General features: G+C 51.9%; 1 pseudogene across 1 annotated transcript; it reads right to left on the bottom strand.

Moving 5' to 3' along the window:
* Nucleotides 1-7,032: 7,032 nt before the first annotated feature.
* Nucleotides 7,033-7,720, bottom strand: LOC306649445 (jupiter microtubule associated homolog 1-like; annotated as a pseudogene). Its single transcript has one exon. The product of its transcript is annotated as a jupiter microtubule associated homolog 1-like (transcript).
* Between the last annotated feature and the right edge of the window lie 455 nt (nt 7,721-8,175).

Here is an 8,175-nt window from a genome sequence, read left to right as displayed (position 1 = left end):
TTAAGATGCTGTGACTTATTTGGAGGGACCCTGAAAGGATAGTCCCAGGGACATGGTTCTGGGGGGGTGGGCAGCAGAGGAATTCTGTGGAGGCCAGGTGTGGCTAGGAACCCTCTATCTCTCTGGGCCTTCGGATCCCTGCCCCAGTGTGAGCGATGCTGGGAACCGCTGTGTGCTGTGGACCTTGGCAGCCCCCACACTGGCTGACAGTCCTGACTGCATCTTGGGCAACTTATGGTGGCCAAGCCCAGGAGTGAGGGCCCTTTGCTGTTCACTTAAAACCATCTGGTTCGGTTTCAAAGAAACGTGTGTCTAGATCCTCCTATGAGATGGGACAAGAATTGCTACAGCCTGGAACCACTCCCCCTCCCCCACACACTGCTCAAGCTCACAGGAAGAAGCTGAATTTGAGCTCAAACCTCAGTCATACAGGACCCTCTGCACACCTGTTCCCCTGATCAGGGTGTTCTGGACTGCTGCTAATACCTTGTGTCATAGCTGAGAAACTGAGGCACAGAGGGACTTTGGGACTGTCCCAAGGGCCAGTCTTTAATCCAGGAACCCTGATGTCCAGTGGGGCCCTTCCTGCTACTCCCTGACATGCTGGAATCTGGCAGAGACCAGTGTGCAGTGTTCTGGGCTTAGGGGTGCAGTTAGCGAGTGGAGGGCCTTCCCTATCCTCTCTAGTGAAGTAAGGTGAGTGGATTGAGGGGCTCAGGCCCAGGCAGCCTCCCAGAGTGCTCAGGGGGGATTTGAACCTGGCCCAGCTGCCTTCATCCTGGTATGAGGCCTGGATCCTGGGTCCTGGGTTGCCCCTACCTTAAGGTTCTGTTGAGGGCCTTCATCCCTGCTTCAAGTGGGGTGCAGTGGGTGCTGGGGTGGGGGAGCAGAGCCTCAGGTCTGGGAATGATAAAATAACATGACTCTATTTCCCAGGCCTAGCCCAGCGCTGGGTGCTCCACAGTAGCCGTGTGGCCTGGCCTGTGTTCCAGACGGCTGCGACAGACGGGGCCGTGTTAAGCCGAGCTTTGGATTAAAAGCACATTAGTGACAATGCTGTGATATTTCATTTTTGGCTCTGATAGAAAGTTTAAAATAGTTTGATTTAATTTTTTAAAAGAATGTTGATTTAAATTAAAAATTCATTTGCGCAGGGCGGAGGCAGCCTGCACATTGTGGGTTTGGCATGTGGCTTCTTGTGACTGAGGACCTGTTTTGAGGGGGGTGGCTCCAGGGCCTCTTACCTGGGGCAGGCTCCTCCCCTGCTGTCCAGCACGGAGGGCACGGCGTGGCCTTCCCTGTACTGATCCATGAGCGGGTGGTTGGTAGGCCCTGCCTAGACTGCTGAAGCCTCAGTTTCCCCATCTGTTAGAGAATGATGGTGACGAGGATTGATGAGTCAGTGGGAAACTCCCAAAAGGCACCCCGGGGAAAGGATATGGATGTGCCACCTCAGACCCTTAGCCCACCTGGCAGCTCTGGCCCATGCTGCCCCTGTGTCTGGTCCCTGGCCCAACCACTTAGGGCTCAGGTCTCTATAGGAAGGAGACCCTGAGAGGCTATGAGAAGGACCCTGTGGGATATTGGGGCCTCTGCATGGGCTTCTTTTCGGGGGCAAGTGGGCCTTCACTGGCCCCAACCTCTGACTAGCCTCTCAAGTGCTCCAAGGTCCTATCTTCTCACCACAGATACCCCCAGGCTCTGGTCTCCATCCTGCTGCCTGCTCCTACCTCAGGGAGGTACCCAGGCCTCAGGAGGGGCCTGCTGACCCTGCCCTGCTCCACCCTCTCCTCCACGTTCTCCAGCAGACAGTGACAGTGAATGGAAAGCTAGCCAGACTGGCAGAAGCAGAAGGGAGGGTTGGGGCAGGTGTCCCTCAGGACCCCAGCTGGGCATGCGGCCGGCTCTGGATCCCTGGCATTTGCTCCATGTCCACACAAATCCCTGGTTCCCACAGTGCAGGTGAGCTCACTGCTGGCTGAGGTGGACCCTGAGCTTGGGTCCTGTGTCCATTCTGCTGCAGGGTGGGATTGAACTGGGAGATGTAGCTAGGAGAAGGGGTGGGGTGCCCTGTTTGAAGATTGGGCTGCAAAGTGGGCATCTGGGGTGCCTTGGCCCCAAAGACCCCAAAGTGGAGCCTGAAAGAATGGCAGAGTTCATGGGAGAGAGGTCCCAGGAACAGGAATGGGGGCTGGGAGATTGAGTCAGGCCCCTGGCTCCACCCCCAAGGTCTCTGAAGACCTTGGGAGACACCTCAGAACTGTCAGTGTTTATGAGGGGCCTGTTCCCATAGGCCAGGGGCCAGCATCTATACCCAGCCGAGGCCGCCTGGGGCCTGGGGCAGCAGAGATAGGAAGCCATGGGGCATCCTGTGGGGCACCTCTGACCTCATGGGCACTGGGAAGGTGCGGTGAGCCCAGAGCTGTCTCGGGGGTGTCCAGCACACCACGTGTATGTCTGTTCCCACTGGCTAGCCAGGCCTTCCGTGAGTGCCACACTACACTGTTACCCGGAGGACACAGGCGGTACCCTCCTGCACTCCTGCCCTCTCAGAACGTCTGCCCTGTTCTGCTTCTTACAATGAAGATGACGTGGAGCAGCCCTGGCCTCCCTGCTGGCTCTGCTGCCTGCTCAGGCCCTAGCCATGCAGGCTGTCCGCAGCGGGATGGAAATGGGTCTAAGGGAGCAGGCCCTGGTGGAAGGAGCAGGGCTCCAGGGCAGGCTTAGAAATGGCGCACTTCCAGCGGGGCCCTTTGGACCAGTGTGCAGCCACAAACGACAATTCTCTGGGAACTGTCCCCTGTGACATTGTCCCCTGTGACAGAGAACTGTACCCTGTGACATTGTTGTGGAGTGAGCTGGACTTTTAGGGTTTCTAGTGGGCTGGCCAGGAGTGCAGACCAGCAGTGCCCTCCTCAGGGTCTGAATTTGGGTCAGGGAGGCGGAGTGCCTGGAAAACATGGGCACTTGTGAGGGTGGACTTTAGAAAGCAGCTCTGTGGGCTCTGCCCATGGTGTGACCTTGGACCCCCACCCATGGCTTTGGGTGAACTTACTGTGTGGCCTTGATAGAGCCCCTCACTGTGACCTTGGTGAGCCTACCATGACCTTGGATGACCTCACTGTGACCTTGGGTGACCCCACTATGACCTTGGACTGGATGGTGTCCTGGTCAGCTATCATGAAAAAAAAGGGAATTGACCCCATGTCTGGGGAACACCAGGGGTCCCTGAAGTGAGGGAGGAGCAGGGAGGGTCATTCCAGGTCCAGCCGCAGGACCATCGCCTGTGCACCCTGCACTTCCCGGTGGGAAGAATGCACGCATCCCCTTCCTGGAGCACAGAGCTGTGCGCTGAGATGCAGGCAGGATTGGGCTAGTCAGCTTCCAGACGGGAAGTTCTGGAAGCTTTCCTGGCACTTACCCCCAGGCAGAGCCTCGCCCTGGACATCTTGAGCTTCTGTCTGTGACCTCACCAGTCCCGTGGCCTCAGACCCTCAGGGCTGGAGTCTGAGTCTTCTATAGGTCCACCAGTGTCACCAGAAGAGACCCTGACCCAAGTGAGCTCTGAGGAGGCCAGGTGCCAAGGGGCAGCAGGCTGTTTGCTCAACCCGAGTTCTTTTTTGCTGGGGTTCCAGGGCCTGGCCCTCAGCATTCACTCCTGGGTGGGAGCCAGGACCAGCCTGGCCTTGGAGGTGACCACAGCGTGCTGGAGGGGGCCCGCCCCCAGCATACCCCGACCTCTGGAGTCCACCCCTCCCTGCGGGCACTCAGACGAAAAGCGTGTGGTTTCTGCAGAATGAAACAGCGACTGTTTCCAACCATGCCTTTGAGCCGCCAAAAAATGTGGAGTATTCATTATCTGGCCCCCAGCCTGCCGATTAGTGGGCAGCGTTCCTTGGAGGGCTGACCCGAGGGTTGCCCTGCCACGCATTGGGCATCCGTACCCAGAGTGCCCGCAGCCCCAGGTCCCTGCCCTCGCGGGGGTAGCGGAAGCAACCTTCCTGCCCCTTTGTGGCCTGGACATGGGGCCCCACCAAGTGCCACGCTGCCCAGAAAGCCCTTTATCATCTAGATAGACACACAGACCCCTCTGCTGCTGCCCAAGAAGCTCCGACAGGGCAGAGAACCCATCCTATGTTCCAGCCTCAAGGTGGGGAGCACGGTGGTGACCCTCTCACCTTGCCTGAGGGGCTCTGTACCCTGAGAAGCTTCCCAGGCATCAGGGCTTCAGACCTGTAGACAAATGTAGCGTATACAGTTGGCAGGCCAGCCTTGCCTCCTGGGGGGAGGGTCTGCATGTTCATGGGGAGAATGCTGGTAGCCTATTCCAGTTCTGAGGTGCATGGGTGTTTTACAGTATTGGGGGGGGGGGGCTGGGTACTTGTCCTGGGGCAATGAGGAAGATGCATGAAGAAGGGGCTGGGCTGGGCCAGGAGGCTATGTTTTCTTGTGCTTTGAGGGGTGGGACTAGCAAAGCTTGTCTGGGAACAAGTGCTGAGATCCCCTGCCCCCATCCCCCACTGCCTCCACCTCTGAGGCTTCATTGTCCTGGCTCAGCCCTGCAGGTTCCCAGAGGCTGTGGCACCTGGAGAGCAGGGTCAGAATCTCATGCACAGCCTGCAGCACCCCTAAGAGATTCCAAGGTCTTGCTGGATCCCCAGGACCTGGGCCTTCTCCTACAGTGCATTTCTGAAGAGAAAGCAGCCGCTGTAGACTTGCCAGGACTTGATCCCACAGAGGCACAGCCATCTGGAGAGGAGGCTCCAGTACCTGTCAAGTTGGAAGCTCTTAACTAAGCCCCACAGGCACCAGTGAACCCTACCTGACCCCAGAACAATTTCTCCCACCCTTTGCTGGGCCAGGCCCTCTGCCCTGTCCTCCAGTTCCCTTGAGCCTCAGCAGCCAGGAGTCAGGACTAACCCTCAGAGTAGCACCCACCCACGACTTCCAGGACTGAAAAATAGAAAAGTCTAATCTATATTCCAAACAGGAGAGACCTGTTTCTTGTGGCCAATGGGTCTCAAGAAGTTCATTCACCACCTATCCACCCACTATCTATCTATCCATCCACGATCCAGCATCCACCAGCCATCTTCCATCCATCTGCCATTCATCTAGTCATCCATCCATCCACCATCCACTGTCCACCATCATGTACTATCATCTACTCATTCATCCACCCATCCATCTACCTATCCATTAACTAGCCATCCACCCATCTACCATCTGTTCATTCATTCACCATCCACCATCCACCATCCATCCTTCAGCTCAACAGAGAATGCACACCAACATGGTCATTGAGTCAGCCTGGTGAACTGAAAGTCAGCCCTGTCCCTGATGGGTCACTGACCTTGCACAGGGACTTTCGTCTCTTTGGCCTCACTGTCTTCATTTGTAAGGTGATTGGATTGTTCAATTAGATCAAATTAGACTAGGATTGCCCCCAATTTTGTATACAAGATGCATTGATGCAGGTTTATGACCATGTTTTCTTCTAAGAGTTTTATAGTTTTAGTTCTTATATTTAGGTCTTTGGTGGTCCATTTTTAGTGAATTTTTGAATGTAGTGTGAGGTAGGGGTTCAAATTCATTCTTTTGTTTGTTGAAATCTAGTAGTTCCAGCGTCGTTTGTTGAAAAGACTATTCTCCATAATAATAAACTGACCATAAATGTGTGATTTTGTTTATGACCTCTCAATTAATTCTATTAATATGTATTTGTGTTTATGCTAACTCCACACTCTTCAATAGTGAAATTTGCAATCAATATTGAACCAGAAAGTGTTAGTCCTCCAGCTTAGTACTTTATTGAGATCATTTTGATCTTTTTTTTTTTTTTTTGTCTATTTGGATTTTAGGGTCATCTTGTCAATTTCCTCAACAAAGTTGCTGGGGTTTTGATAGGGATTGTGTTGATCGGTTTGTAGGTTTTGCCATCTTGACATTACATCTTCCAGTCCCTTAACAGTATGTTCCTTGCAATGACATTTTGTTTTCAAGGTACAAGTCTTGTACTAATTTTGTTGAATTTATTCCTAAGTATTTTGTTCCTTTAGATTCTATTGTAAATGGAATCGTTCTTAATTCCGTTTTGGGGTTGTCCATTGCTAGTCTACGTTGATTGATTTTTATATATTGATCTTGTGTTCTGAAACCTTGTTGAACTTGTTTAATAGCTCAAGTGTGTGTGTGTGTGTGTGTGTGTGTGCATTCTTTAGGATTTTCTGAATATAAGATCACGTTACCTACAGTTAGTAGTAGTTTTATTTATTTATTTACCTATTTATTTCAAAATGTGGGTATTGTGTACTTTAAGCAACAGTCCAGGATTGTGAGTACAACACACATTTTAAAGATGAGACTTTTATTTCATGGCCAAGCACCGGCATCAAGCACCCAGCATCAAGTTATTCAGTAAGAACAGTGCCCCTGTGGGACCTGCTCCTGGATGGGGACCACCTTGGTGGCTCGCATCCCTGGCTTGCTTCACCACTTTGAATCCCAGCAGCTTGACTGTGCACTGGAAGCCTTCCTCCTGGCCAGCCAGTCGTGTTAGTACCTGGCTCATTCTTAAGGTTAAAAGAAAAGGCAGCTTCTTTGCTTTCAGGCAGCGAGTTGTGAGGTGCAGGTCTCTTCCGTATGGCACAGGAAGATGCTTTAGCTAAGGGCACCCATAGGTAGGGCGTCGCCATGGAGAAGATCTGCATATAGACCACCCGGCGTGGTGGGTCTGCTGGGGCGGTGCCTGTGGACTGTGGAAGATCTGTCCAACCTTGGTAAACCCAAGAACAGTGTGTCAAAAGCCTCAGTCCAAAGGAGCCTCTAACACATCAGGAACCAAATGATTTGTTCTTAAAAACACGGTACTAAGCATCACAAAACTTTCCCTTCAGTCTACTACTAGAAAACACTCATGCCATGGCCCACAGACCCAGGACTCAAAGAGAAAACTGTTCTTCAAAAAGAAAAAGGAGGAAGAAAACGAACAAACGAAAAAAGACAGCAGTACATAAAATGCTTCTTTTTAATGAAACAAATTCAAAAGATACAGAGTCAGGCTCAAGTTGCACGGTTCACAAGAATGAAGAAAACAAAAGAACAAAATGACAGAGTTCCGGACAGTCAGTTAACCAAGATCAGGCTGGACTTGCGGCCAGGAGGGTTTCTTCTGGATGGTGCAGGTGCCGAGGCCACGGGGCTGGGCACAGGTGCAGCAGGCATGGGCTTTTCCTCGCTCTGCCCCAGGCTGCCTTGCAGGTCTGTGTCCATGTTTCCATGAACATCACCTTCTCCCTTCAGATCAAAGAAGTCTCCACAGCTTGCTTCGGAAGAGTTCCTTCTCTGTGGTCCAGATAACTCCAAATCTTCCCTGCCTCCACTCCATTTGGCACCTGCCGACTTGGCCCAAGAAGGGGGATTTTCCTCAAGTTTTCCAAAGATGCTAGAGGCCATTTTATTCTTCCTCATGGGCTGTTCGGTTGGTTCATCAAAGCCTAATGAGAAATTGAATTCACCACCGGAAGCTGCAAAACCCTAGAGCTATTCCTGCTGTTGAGGTCGACACCCTTGAAGTTGGTGGTGGTGGTGGTGGTCATGGCGCCGAGGAGCGAGGTAGGCTGGCTCAGAAGCAAAAGGCCTAAAGCGTCGGGCAAGAGTGGCGCAGAGGTGCTCCAGACCCACAACCGGTCACCGCTGCAGGAACCTCTGCCCAGTTCTATTTCTTTCTTTTCAACTTTTATGCTTTTTGTGTCTTTTCTGTTTCATTGCACTGACTCAAACCTCCAGTGGAACGTGGATCAGAGGTGGCGAGAACAGACATCTTCGTCCTGCTCCTACTCAGGCGGGGTTGTAAGTCCCTCACCATTAGCTATGATGCTATGGGTGTTGGTAGATGCCCTTTTCCAGGTTGAGGACATTTTCTTCTACTCATTTTCCCCCCTGTGATGATAGGTTTTATCAATTGCTTTTTTTCTGCATTGAAATGATCATGTGTTTTTTTTTTTCTTTATTCTCTTACTATCATGTATTACATTGATTATTTTGTATGTTGAATGAAACTTACATCTTTGGGATAAATGCTACCTGGTCACGAGATACAGCCGTTATTTTTATGTGTTGTTGGATTTGGTTTGCTAATTTTTTTGAAAAAAAATTTTATTTAGACTTGAGGGA

This window comes from Sciurus vulgaris (assembly GCF_902686455.1).
Source record: "Sciurus vulgaris genome assembly, chromosome: 18".
NCBI lineage: Eukaryota > Metazoa > Chordata > Mammalia > Rodentia > Sciuridae > Sciurus > Sciurus vulgaris.
This window is presented reverse-complemented; position numbering and strand designations above follow the sequence as displayed.